General features: G+C 43.4%; 1 protein-coding gene across 2 annotated transcripts in view; it reads right to left on the minus strand.

Annotated features, from left to right (window-relative positions):
* The window catches only part of SUSD5 (sushi domain containing 5), a 53,168-nt gene that overhangs the window by 4,794 nt on the left and 34,057 nt on the right, over positions 1–14,317 (minus strand). The window lies entirely within an intron of this gene.

A 14,317-nucleotide genomic window follows, 5' to 3' on the forward strand; every position in this document is an offset into this window, starting at 1 on the left:
ACAGACTTGAAGATATTTGTGACACATACGATTTTCAAGGGATTCCTATCCAGAATTCATAAAGAACTCCTCCTACAAGTCAATACTAAGTAGGCAGATAAGCCATATCTGGCAAGATACTTGAATTGGCGCATAACAAAAAAGACACCTAAGTAGTCATTAAAAATGTGTACAGATGCCCAACCTTATTAGTAATAGAGATATGCTAACTACAGGCATAAAAGTATGCCATTCCATAGCACCACAACAGCTAAAAGTAAGCAGACTTACAATATCTAGTGTTAACTGATGATATCTAGTGTTTGGGCATCAAAGGACATGCACATGAATGTTCCTAATAACCCAAACCTGGAAACAATTCAAATGTCTATAAACTGCAAAACTGATATAAATCATAGCATATTTGTAAAAGGAAAATCTGTACATCAATGAAAATGAACCGACCATTACTTCTGACAAGGACTTAGATGAATCTCACAGTCAAAATGTGGAGGAAAAGAAGCCAGGCACAAAAGAACACACTTTGTGTGATTCAATTTACATAAAGTACAAAATAGTGCAAAAATAGTCAAAGCTAATCTATGACATTAAAAGTCAGGTTGGTGGATGGAGAGAAGGGGTAAAGACTAAGTCTGGGGACACGCAGGGCTTTGGGGATACTGGCAACATTCTACTTGACCAGTGTAGTGTTTCTTTTCTGATAATTAATTCATCTGTTCCCTTATGATTCTGTTGGTATGTTAGGTAAAAACATATCTTTTAAAACACGATTTTCTCTTTGTAAGACTTCATGAGATTATGCTATGAAATATTTTAAATCCAGCCAAGTAAGAATGAACAAAAGGCCCCATAGATAGGGGACCAGAATGTTAGGACAGCAGGTCAGGAAGGCTCAAGGAGCTGTGTCCTCGGAAGAGAGCAGCCCACTGGGCTTTTCCTACTCTCAGTGGCCTTTGAAAGTCAAGTCCTAATGGAAGTCATAGTTATTAAAACAGAAAGGCTCCCTATGACACTGCAGTATAGTAAGAAGTATATGTTTAGTCTTTGTCCCTGTCCTGGCAGGTTCCTGGCAGCTCCTAAAACCCTTGGAATTTCCTAAGCAACAGGGGTGAGATCACATCTTTTGTTATTCATAAGGAGCTCCTTTCAACCTTACCTGACTTTATGCTAATGAAGTCACCCCTAGATGACGTCTGGATGGTGGCTGGTTGCCAGAGGAACCAACCAATCAGAGCGTGGGAAATTGAGGCCCCAGCCTCTGACCTCTGAGGAAGGGTAAGTGGGTGGAGTCCATCACCAATGGCCCTTATTGAATCAATCAGTTGTGCCTAAATAATGAAACCTCCACAAAACCCCTAAACTACTGGGTGCAAAGAGCTTCTAGGTTGGTGAATGTATCCACATCCTGGGAGGGTAGCTCAACACAATTTCATGGGGACAGAAGCTCCTGTACTTGGGATCCTTCCAGACCTTGCCCTTTATATCTCTACCTCTAGTTATTCGTCTGTATTCTTTATAATATCCTCTATAATAATTGGTAAAGGTGAGTAAAGGACTTTCCTAAGTTCCGTGAGCCTTTCTAGCAAAGCAATATACACCTGAGAGGATGGGCATGAGAATCCCCAATTTATAACTTTTTGGTCAGAAATACAGGAGGCTCAGGATGGAGGATTGGTGTCTGGAGTGGGATCAGTCTTGTGGGACAGAGCCCCTAACCTGTGGGGCTCACTAACTCTGAGCAGTTAATGTTAGCATTGAATTACATTGTAGGACACCCAGCTGGTGTCCAGAGACTTGGAGAATTGGTTGTTGGTGTGAGAAGTGTTCTATGGGAAGAAATAGATCTTAGTAGTCTTCACTCTTCACTCTGGAACTTGGAAAGCACAAATGCAAAGAGCTTCAAAACCAAGGTCTAGATAAAGTGCTGAGGTGTCATGTGGTACATTCCTGGGCTCTGAAAGTGGATTAGTGGGCATATGGCTTATTTCTTACAAGACTCCGTATTTTGCTTTCTGAATGCAAGTTATAAATAAATTTTAAAAGTCCTTTTTGATCTCCTAAAATTTAAGCCCATGCACTTTGTGTCTTCAGTAAAAAATGCAAAAACAGTGGATAGCAAACAAACATCTCTGATAAATGTAAAATGCATGTCATGTTTTATGCTTAGAAAAAGATAGCCGAGGGGCTCCTGGCTGGCTCAGTTGTTAGGCCACACAACTCTTGATCTCAGGGTTGTGAGTTTGAGCCCGACTTTGGGTGTAGAGATTAAAATCAGGAAGGAAAGAAGGGAGGAAGGAAGGAATGGCCTAGTAGTTACTTCAGGGGACCCTTCTAGCCCATGATGTCCTGTTCACAGTCCCCAGACAAAAGCAGAGCCATGCTTAGGAGCATCACAGAATTCCAGCACAGGTCCCCAGGGTTTGGGTGGGTGGCCCCCTACACACTCATTGCTATGTCATCATGTCTCATTCTCCACGGCACTGCCGTTCCAAGTACTGCCGTCACCTATTCCAACATTCAGCAAACGTCCCCGAGTGCCCACTCTCCATCTGACACTGCGAGGGCTCTGGGTCACTGAGAAACAGGACAAGCAGTCCCAGCCCTTGTGGAACATACAGAATGGAATTCCATGGTCCTAAGACATACCAGCTTGAGTCACAATGTGTTTGTATGCACAAATTCTCACCCATCCTGCTGAATAAAGACTAGTTTTGGTACTTAAGTGCCGTCTTTTCTTAAAAACACAACAAAATGAAATAAAGGCCACTACAGCACAACTTTTCTCTAAAATAAGCACCAAGTCATACTGAATCCAGCTGGTCATTTAAGAAGGCCATTACTTACTCTCTGACCTTAATGTGGTTATACTGTTGGCTTGAATATGTGTGTGCTGATGGACTGCAGTAGGGTGATCACAAGAATGGCCACAATTCTCCACTCTTTCCTGCATCGAGTCCTTTTGCAATGTGACTGTGCAACTCTTCCCTTCAAGAAGCGGTGTCTCTTTTTCCTGCTCTCAAATTGGGACTGGCTTGTCACTTGCTTTGACCCACAGAATAAAGTCAAAGTCTCATATGCTCGCTCTTTCTTTCTCTGCATCCGCCAGCTGCCATGTGAGTGAGCCTAGGACAGCCTACTGAGGGGTAAGAGGCCATGTGGAGGAGAGGCAAACTGTTCCAACTAAAGACCTCATAAACCGATCAGCTTCATCAACCTGGGGGAGGACCACATGCACGTGAGTGAGCCTGGTCAAAGGCAGAAGAATAAGAACAAGCCAGGTAAGCCCAGCCCAGACAGCTTACACAGAAAATTGTACCCAAATAAATGAGTGTTGTTTATGCCATTACATTTTGGGGGGTGGTTTATATGCAGAGAAAACTGACATGCTAGCCCTGAGCTGGCTCGAGGACAGGGACCAAGTCACTGTATCCCTACAGCTGAACTATATCCTCAGCCCAGCCCATTATAGGTGTTCTTATAGGTATTTTTGAATGAGTGAAAGATTAACTGGCACTGGGAGAAACAGGAAGGAACACCTTCTCAGCTCCCAAGACTCTCCTGATCCCTGCCTCAAAATGGCTCAGAGCTAAGTTCTAGTGCCAGGAACACAGGGCTCAGAACACAAGAGGACTTTGGGCTCATTTCCAGTCTCTGAGGAGTTAATGACATATAACATAGACTCTTAGAACACCCCTGAAAGATGCCACCCTTGAAGTGCTACTTGAATACAGACATACACATGGGAGAGCAACACATACACATACTCACCTTTCACACGCAGGTGAGCATGACTCAGTGCACAGCCTGGCCCACGAGAACACCTGTTCCCCTCCCAACCCTTCCGTGCTGCCCCTGCACCCACCATTGTGAAAGGATGCCCCAGGAGAACTCCCTCCCCACTGCTAGCAGATTCATTGTTGTGAAGCAGGGAAGCGAGCTCACTCCACCACAATTTACCCTAATGCAAAGAAACTTGGCATTTCACACATCTTACAGGTCATCTTTGCTTCAAATCTGCTGTATCCATCTTGTTTTTATTTTAAAAAACCAGACTGTCTTTTATGGCATTGCGGAAAAAAATTAATATGTTTGCAAAACAATATACATACATCAGTTGTCTCCCAAGTGGGGGATGAATACCCCTGTGTCCTCAGCTAGAACACATCCCCCTTTCACGATGGGGAAAGGCAGGAAGCAGCTCTCTCCAAGACCATTTTTCCTCAAGAAGCTTTCCCCCACTTGAAATCACAGGCTATTACCTCATGCACGATCTGCAATGGAGGGCCTCTTACCACACATTATTTTACTAGGGAGTATTTCTTGATTGCCTCATTGTAGCCCAAGACACCAAACCATTGAGAGCCCACAAAAAGTTCTGTTTCATTCCATGGAACTTTGGTCACTTGTGGTTAAATTCTGACACTGCGTTTATTTTCTTTCAGGTTGTCTGCTGGAGCTCATTGACCTGTGGGTTTAAGAGCTAAAGAAACCCATGTTTGCAGAGTTCTGCCAGCGTGAAAGCTGGCAGGGGGCCCACGTGAAGGCGGGTGGTGGGTGGACGTATTCTCTCATGGTCCTCACAGCCATTGCCTTACAATCCCAGCAGATGCGAGCCCTGAGGTGGCCTGTGGTGAACAGAAACAAGCAATAGCCAAAAAGTGTGGCTGAGGGATACTCAGAATCTTCCAGTCCTTCAAGCTAATTGTTGCCTTGACTCATCTCTGAAACCTCCACCCGGGCTTCTTCCCTTGTCTTCTGCCCAAATCCTGATTCCATTTCCTCAGCTGCAGTTCCACACACTTGTTCTTCTGATGGCCCCTCCCTCTGCTCTGCTTTCTCTTTCTTGTCTCACTGCTCACATTCCAGACCACTTGACTATATCACCAGGGGCAGAAGCAAAGATGACCTTACCATTAAGATGGATTATATGCCAGGCTTGAAAATATCCAAATGGTGCAGCTGAAACAGTATCACGTATTTTCTTTACCCTAAACCTTTCAGAATGAGAAAACTCCACATTTTTTAAAGTATGTGTGTGTGTGCACAGACACACAACTAGGCTTGTTGAATATGAATTTTTTAAAATGTGGAAACTATATTAAACATCAAGAGAAAGTTTTTACAAACAACCACCATGCATGGAGAAGGACATAATATTTTACAACGAAACTGGTTATCAGAGGAGAAACAGAAGTTTCTGGAGCAGATGAGAGAAGGGCAGTATGATGCCACTCCTAACCTACCCTTACCCTTCAAAAACTGGACCGAGCATTCAACCCAGAGAGAAGCCAAGCAGGTGAAGAAAACCAGACCAGTAACCAGCAGGGCTGACTGTTCTTTTTTTTTTTTTTTTTTTTTAAGATTTTATTTATTTATTTGACAGACAGAGATCACAAGTAGGCAGAGAGGCAGGCAGAGAGAAAGGAAGGGACACAGGCTCCCTGGGGAGCAGAGAGCCTGATGCGGGGCTCAATCCCAGGACCCTGGGATCATGACCTGAGCCAAAGGCAGAGGCTTTAACCCACTGAGCCACCCAGTCACCCCAGGACTTTGCCTTGTGAAGGTAAAGTAAATCTCGGCATAGGACATTTAACCTTTCTCAAGAGAGAGCAGATCCCAGATGTTTTAAAGCAAACAGATAAACAAGCAAAAGTAAAACTACCTACCCCTTCCACTGAGTTGTCCCCTTCTAGCTACCATTCCCTCTTCTGGATGAAAGGAAGATGCATGTAAAAGGCAAAGCACCTAACTTAGAAGAAAAAATGTATGGAACAGAATGAATTCCTCACAACAGCTTTATACTAATCAGAACTTAAAAAGAAAGTGAGTGCAAGAGAACAAGTTCAAAGGGGCGGTGGTAAGAGAATGTCATGCCTGGGTGGCTCAGGTCATGATCTCAGGGTCCTGGGATCGAGTCCCACATTGGGCTCTCTGCTCAGCAGGGAGCCTGCTTCCCTCTCTCTCTCTCTGCCTGCCTCTCTGTCTACTGTGATCTCTGTCTGTCAAATAAATAAATAAAATCTTTAAAAAAAATTAAAAAAGAAAGAGAATGTCATGGAAAGGGTGATTTTAAACTTCAGGAATCAAATTGAGGACCGACATAACATCATGGTAGAACTAAAAAATAAACAGAAACTGCAAGGAGTAGAATAGAATTTTACAAAACCAAGAAAAAAACCTGAAGACTCATATTTAAGAGTCAATGCAAACTTGAGGCAGAATAAATTCATAAAAAATTACATGCAGGCACATCAAATTAAAACAGCTTAAAACCAAAGAGAAAAGAAAGTAACCAGTGAAAGCAGGCATATAACCTTCAAAAAAGGCCACAAATAGACTTAAAGCAACATTTAAAAAAAAAAGAAAAAGAAGAAAGCCAGAAGACACTGTGATACTTTAACATGTTAGAAGAGGGGCACAGTTTGGTGTTGCAGTTGGCTGAGCAACTGACTCTTGGTTTCGGCTCAGCTCATGATCTCAGGGTCATCATCTCAGGGTCTTGAGATCGAGTCCTGCATGGGGCTCTGCGCTCAGCACAGAGTCTGCTTGGCAATCTCTCTCCCTCTTCCTCTGTCCCTCCTGCTCATGCCTGTGCTCTCTCTCTCAAACAAATAAAGCTTTAAAACAAAAAAGTGTTAAAAGAAAAGAACTGCCAACTTAGAATTCTTGCTCTGTGAAAATTTCTTTGCTGAAAGTCCCAAGATGTAGGAAAGAAAGAACAATGAAGCAGGTAAATATGGGGTGTGAGTTCAAGCCCTGTGTTAGACTCCACACCCAGTGTAGAGCCTAATTTTTTAAAAAAGTAAAGAAGGAGATAAAAAGATCAGAAATTAATAAAATAAAAACCAAACATACAATAATCAATGTAGCCAAAATTTGTTCTTGGAAAAGAACTACTGATTGATAGATCAAAACATTAATAAGTCCCTAGCAAGATGATTTCAGAAACACTTAGAACACAAATGAAAACATCAGGAATAGAAAGAAGCATCACCACAGATCTTTCAGATGTTGTCAAAAAAGATAGTAACAAGATTATGGTAAATTTATGCACCCCAAATTCTTTTTTTTAAGTTTATTTATTTATTTATTTATTTATTTTTTAGTAATCTCTACACCCAACATGGTGTTTGAACTCATGACCCCGAGATTAAGAGTCTGCATGTTCCTCTGACCGAACCAGTCAGGTGCCCCCCACCCCCACCAAATATTCTGATGAAATAGACAACATCCTAGAAGAAGCTCTTCAAAAGTGCCACAAGAAGAGATAGAAAAATCTTATATGCCATTAATTATTAATGAAATAGAATTTCACTACACACAGAAAACTAGGCACAGGTGGCTTTGCCAATGAATTCTATCAAATATATAGGACTATAATTCCAATGTTTCATAAACTCTTCCAGAGAACAGAAAAAGAAGAAATACTTTCCAACTTATTTTATACAGCTGGTGTAATCTTGGTAACAAAACCTGGCGAGTACATGCTAAGAAAGTAGTTTTGCAGACCATTCTCACTAAAATAGATGCAAAAGCCATAAATAAAATATTGACAAATTGAAACCAGTACTATATTAGTATTGATAGACTGAATAATTAAGCATTATATTAAAAAGATAATCTATTACACCAAGCTAGGTTTATCCCAGGAACTCATGATTGGTTTATTTGAAAAAAGGAGTTTCAGGGGCACCTGGGTGCTCAGTTGCTTAAGCGTCTGACTCTTGATTTTGGCTCAGGTCATGATCTTAGGGTTGTGAGACTGAGTCCCATGTTGGGCTCCCCACTGGGCGCGGAGCTTGCTTAAGGTTCTCTCTCTCTCTCCCTCAGCTTCCTTTCATCCCTCTCCTGCCCCTACTTGCTGTCAACAAGGTAAAAACCCTTAGGAATTGGGAATATAAAGAATTTTCCTTAACCTGATTTTTAAAATATATAAAAACTGATTTGGAAAAGATTATGATCACAGCCTGCATCACAGATGAACCTTGAGGATATTGTGCTAAATGAAATAAGCCTGTCACAAAAAGAAAAATACTGTCCGATTCCACTTACATGAGGTATCTAGAGTAGTAAAATACCCAGAAACAGAAGGGAGAAGGGTTGTTGTCATGGGCTGAGGGCAGATGGTTGTGATTTAATGGGTACAGAGTTTCAGTTTTGTGAGAGGAAAATGCTCTGGAGATCTGTTTCACAACAACATGGATATACTTAATGCTACTGAACTGTATACTTAAAAGTGGCCAAGGTGGTAAACTTTGTGTTCTGTATTTTTCATCACAATTTTTTAAAGGACTGGATTAATAATTAGACTATGTTAAAATTCTTTTCATCAAAGATACTATGGAGAAAGTGAAAATGCAACTTACCTAGCAGAAGATATGAAAATTTCTAGTATCTAGACTCCTATAAAGATCTCTGACAAATCAATATGAAATAAATGGACAATCCAGTACAAAAATGAGTGAGAGGGGCACCTGGGTGGCTCAGTCATTAAGCGTCTGCCTTCCGCTCACATCATGATCCCAGGGTCCTGGGATTGAGCCCCACATTGGGCTCCCTGCTTGTTGGAAAGCCTGCTTCTCCCTCTCCCATTCCCTCTGCTTGTGTTCCCTTTCTTGCTGTCTCTCTGTGTCAAATAAATAAATAAATCTTTAAAAAAAAGAGGAAAGAAAAATGAGTGAGAGAAATGAACAGACACTTCATAAATGAGATATTCAATAGCCAATAAACATACTGATAAGGTGCTCAATGCATTAATAATAGGGGAAATTAAAATTAAGTGTTATTATACCTATATATTGGAATGCTTAAAGTCAAGAAGACTGACAATACCAACTATTGGTGAGGATATAGGGCTCCTGGGGCCCTCATACTCTGTTGCTGGGAGCATAACTTGGTAAAACCATTTTGACAACTAGTTAGGCATTATCCACGAAAGTTGAACATATCCATACCCTTTGACTCTGCAATTTAACTCCTGTATGGTTAAGAGGAACACATGCCACACAGACACCAAAAGACCTGCACAAGAATGTCCTTATAATAGCCCCAAACTTGAAACAACAAAAATATTCATCAACAGTAGAATGGAATATTCCACAGCAAGGAAGAAGAATGAACTTCAGTTTCACGGAACAGCATGGGTGTATCTCACACACATGATGTTGGACAGAGGAAGTCATACCCAAGAGTATAGCCTTTATGATTCTACTGAAATAAAATTTAAACAGGGAAAACAGAGTTCATGGTCTTGGAAGTCTGGATATTCTTAGGAAGACAATGACTGGAAGGTGATGCTCGGAGTGTTTTATATAATTCAATAATATTACACATTGTTAAGCTGCCCCTCAATCGTAAAACAGTAAGTATCCCTTCTTCCTAGGATGGTTATACTTTGAAATATTTCAAGAAAATATTGTTTGATGTTATGCATGTGTCACTTACATCAAGCTGTAAGCCAGCTGCTGCTAAAAATTCCAATTAAGAATTCACAGTCCTCACCCCCCAAAAAAGAATTCACAGTCCAGAGAATGGGAAGTTAGCATTCTCATCGGGAAACTCACCTCTGGCTGTGCTTGCTACGAGTACTTCTATTATCTGTACCTTGCGCAAAGCCACTGATATGCTCAATAGTGCCCCAAATATCTGAAATGACTATTGGCAAAATTAGTGGCATATTAACTACAATGATACATATGAGAAATGGGCTCTGATTCATAAAATGCAAGTTATTTATGAATGAGGATTGGCTAAGGATACTTTGGAGGCACTTCTTATCCTTACATGGACAGGATAACTCCAGTGTAGACCTTGATTGTGAGACTTAACCCTCAAATGATCTCATCTGGGACTCACATGTTATGCACGGGAATGATGGGAGTGGCACCCTTCTGTGCACTGGGTGCAGCTCTCCAGCTCAAGGCCAAGACGCCCAGCTCCTCTCAGCCCGGGAGCACTGAGAACAGGAACTCTACCCTTTGCATACCCTGCACACAGCATGGTGCTTGGCACACAGCAGACACTCCAGAAATGTTTGTTGAGCAAACAGACGAGTGAGAGAAGAGACAAATGAGTGACTGGTAGAGACCATTTTGATAAAGCTTGATTCGGTCTGGAAGTCCATCAAGCTGGGCATTATTTGATTTGTGACCATAGCAAAGAAGAGTAAGGGAGCTCTGAGTTCCAGTACTGGAATGTCTGCTAAGTCCCTTTTCCTGTATAACCAAGCCAAGAACTTCATTAAATATGTCATGCAGTCAAAATCACCTAGAATGTGGGGAGTCTGTGAGCCATGTTCTCTTGCCACCCCTTGTTTTGCAGGAAACACTGGCCTCATACAGAGTTAGAGCCAAGGGTTTGGGAAAGGTCAGCACACTGTGGCTGTATGGGCGGGGGAGGGGGGGCTCCCTTGACTGGATCCTTACAATCAGTGTGATAGCATGAGTTCATGTGTATGTGTGCATGTGTGTATGGACACATGTGTGCATGTGCGTGTGTGTGCAAGCGGGAAAAGCTCAGCTCTGTACCTGCTGAAGTGCTAGTTCTCTCAGCCTGCCTCAGCTGTGTCTACACTCCCCGTAATCATCCAGCCCTCCTTCTTGCCCCCTCCCCTCTCCCACATGTTCCCTGAAACCTGTGATAACACAACACGGGACCTTCTGATTAGACCGAGAAATCCAGAAGATGCAAACTCCATGGGAAAAACCAGGTTATCCTCTGGGTACTTCTATTTCACTGTTATTTTATGGAAACAGAAGACCACAGATGGAGAGAACTCGGGAATAAAAGCAAGTTTGATTGTGTTCTGCCTGGGTCCATCCAGGTGTGCCGGGCTGAAGGACACAAGGTCACAGCTGAGAGCCCTGAGGCTCTCTCCCAGGATGTCATGCTCTTGCATTTCCAGAAGCCCACACATACCTTCTTTTTAATCTGGTCTTGGCTACATAGTCTTTAAAAATAGTAATTCTGAAAAATACAACCAGACAAGCCAGAAATAACTACTACTGGCTCAATGAACCTCTGAACAAATATGGCAATATTGACAAGGAAATTCTAAATTCAGTTGTAGTCTCATGCTTTTTTCTATGAAGGAAGTTAAATCCAAAAAATGAAGGCAAACAGAAATTGAAGTTAATTTAAGAAAACAAAAGGAAGGCTTTAGAGGTGAGAACATACGAAAGGAACAACTAGTTTGTGGGATCTTGCCCTGCCCTGTGGCTTTTCTCTCTTTGAGTGTCACAGGCCCCTGGAGGAAACCACAGAGATGAGACAGAGGCTAGAACGAGACATGCCTGCTTTTATACCCTGGTTCTGCTGCTTTCTGGCTGTGTGACACAGGTAAGTCACTGAACTTTTCTGTACCTCAGTTTCCCCATCCGTAAATTGGATCTTGCCAGTTCTTGCCCTCTGATTTGCACAGATTAAATGAGGTAAAATGTGTAAGATACCTGTCACTGAAATGTTCTCTATTTTGGTTGTGGTGGTAGTTTCATGGTTGTTTGAACCTGTGACAACTCAGATTTTTGTAGTTGCAAAGGCACAGTTTATTATATGCAAATTGATCTTCCCTATCAAGTTGTTGAAAAAAAGGAACAAAAATATGGGACATCTGGGTGGCTCAGTCAGTTAAGCATCCACCTTCAGCTCAGGTCATGATCCTGGGGTCCTAGGACCAAGCCCCATATTGGGCTTTCTGCTCTGCAGGGAGCCTGCTTCTCCCTCTGCCTGCCGCTCCCCCTGCTTATTCTCTCTTAAATAAATAAAATCTAAAAAAAAAAAAAAAAAAAGGAACCAAAACAACAAAGTCACTCTCAGGACAGAGATGGCATGGAGCAAGTGTCTGGTTTTTACAACAGCTCTTTCTCTGTTCCTAACTCGTTTCCACAGCTGTGTCAAGCTAGGAAAGAGAAAAAGGGACACTGTCTATTGGACTTAGAGGTGGTGGGGCTGGCAGGGTGAGGTCAAACTGGGTGTCTCTCACGCTCCTGATATTATAGACGAGAAAGTGTAAACAGAACCCATGGAGCTTGGGCTGGAAAGTCTTAAAGGCTTTTCTGAGCCTGTGTTAACACTTGGCAGATGCCCTTTGTTAGGGCAAGTTTTAAAGGAGAAACAAGGGGCAAATCACAGGGGAAGAGTCTATGAGTCTTTCACTTCCTGGGCCATCTGCCCTATGCTACATTGCAGCAGCTGCTCTCTCCCAGGCCAGCCACACAGACGGCATAAACAGCCTCACCTGGAACTGGGGCAGAGGCCACAGGACCACTGAGCACCAAAGTCAGGAGAGAACAGAGGTGTTGAGGGCAGCGTGAAGCCAGGACAGTGAGTATGCCAGGGAACCAGAGGCTCCTTGGGAAAGCCCCAGGTGAGAATGCATGGGCACCATCACTGGGGTCACATGGTCAGGGGTGTCTATCCTCTTGGAGGGCTGGGAGGTTGAGACTGTTTTTAGGGTACAGGTGACCAGAGAGAAAACAAAGTCTTGAAGGTGGACATGAGACTTGGCATAATAAGTTCAAAAGAAAACAAACCTAGTGTGGAAGTCTACTGCATACACATGGAGTGAACAAAGCATCAGGATGTTTCTGTAATTAGGGCAACAACCAATTATAGTTAGATATTGAGAGCTTGGAGCAGAAACCAAGAAGATGTGTGGATTCAGACAGGAGGATGGAGAGCTAAAGGGGCAGAGACCAAAGCTAGAGAGATACCAACACACAGAGGAAAAAAGTGGCTATCAAATAAGTCCTCACCTACTGAAGTTAATGGTCAAGGACAAAGTCACCATGCTTAGATGAGAGACCTCACTACCACCACTTGAGGCTGGATCTTAATTGCAATGAACACACAACCTAGGCAGCATGTGAGCAAGGCATCCTCCCGCACCCCCTCAATACCCCCTTCCCTGCCACTAACCCATGTATATGTGCCCCCATGGGTTCATTCATGCTCATCATTACGAATTTTAAATTTCAGAAAGCTCATTCAGCCAGTCCCCACCTTACTAATGGATTAAAGAACAAACAACAAACAAAAAACCGGGATTGATGGTTTAATAAGCAACTATGCTCTCCACTGTGGTGGCTGCTATTGACGGCCCACTTGCGACCCCTTTCCCAGGCCAGTGCACCCATCCCCCAGCCACTGTGAGTATTGGCCCTTAACAGTTCACTGTTGTTCCCCTTCTCTGGAGAGGGCTGCCTTTGGGGGAATGGGAGCCTCGCTGGGGTGCCACGCACACACCATGCCACCTAGCCTTGGCAACCAATGGAGATGGTGGAGATGGCCTCCTTGCTTCCAAGTGGGACCAACCCTGTGGCACAGTTCATGAGATTGAGCCAAGGGAGAATGCCTCTGAGGTCACATCCTCTCCTCTCCTCGCCTATCTTGCTTCCCTCCCCCAGTAAACCACATGCATCTGAACAGACTTTGCTTTTAGAGAATCTGACCCAAGATGTCCAGTCAGTCTTCAAATGTCTATACAATGCCAACTTTGAATGGAATAGTCTTCATAGTATCTGAACCTCCTAAGCCTCCAGAATCTCCAAACCAAACTCATCAGAGCCCCCAAGTTCTTTTAAGTCTTGATGTCCAAGATACTCATGCCTGGAAGCTCTCTGGGGCTGGAAAGGTCGAGAGGGGAAATAAAGGACAGGGACTCAACCAGGACCTCAGCAGAGCAGCTCCTAAGACAGCATCTACAGGCAACCTCTACCAGAGGGTTTGGAGTGGGCACCAGCAGCTCACAAGGAAATAAAAGGAAATATTCTGGGGGAAGAGTAGGGGCAAGTTTCAAGTCCTGAGGGCCTAAAGGAAGGAGGGTGACTAGCCAGATCCCAGTACAGAAGGGACAAGCACCCCTGGACGAGTGACACAGCTATGGCCCCAGTTTCTGGCCTTCGGGACCTGAGACACTCTGCTGGGCGAGCCTAACTTCCCACTTGAGGAACAGACAAGACAGTTCTAAGTCAGAGGATGCCTTTGGTTACTTGTGGTAATAGGGGCTAGAGTCAATACCCACAAGGAAGTGAGGAAGGAGTCAGAGTCATGCACAGAGCCCCTTAGAGCCCTTAAGTGAGGGAGCCGGAATGCTCTCCTGGATCAGCACGAAGGTGGAAGGAAAAGAGCAACCCTCCTTGGGCCCTTTGATCTTTCAGGTCCTGTTCTAAGTGAGGCACCTGCAAGAGCTCTATGGGGGAACCTATGTGAAAACTGGTATCCATGCTTTCATATGAGCAAATTAAGGCTCAGGGAAGTCAAGAAAGTAGTTGGGTTTCCCCCTCTCTCCTAAGCCCTTCCACTGTCATTCACATTAACT

This window comes from Mustela nigripes, chromosome 2 (assembly GCF_022355385.1).
Source record: "Mustela nigripes isolate SB6536 chromosome 2, MUSNIG.SB6536, whole genome shotgun sequence".
NCBI lineage: Eukaryota > Metazoa > Chordata > Mammalia > Carnivora > Mustelidae > Mustela > Mustela nigripes.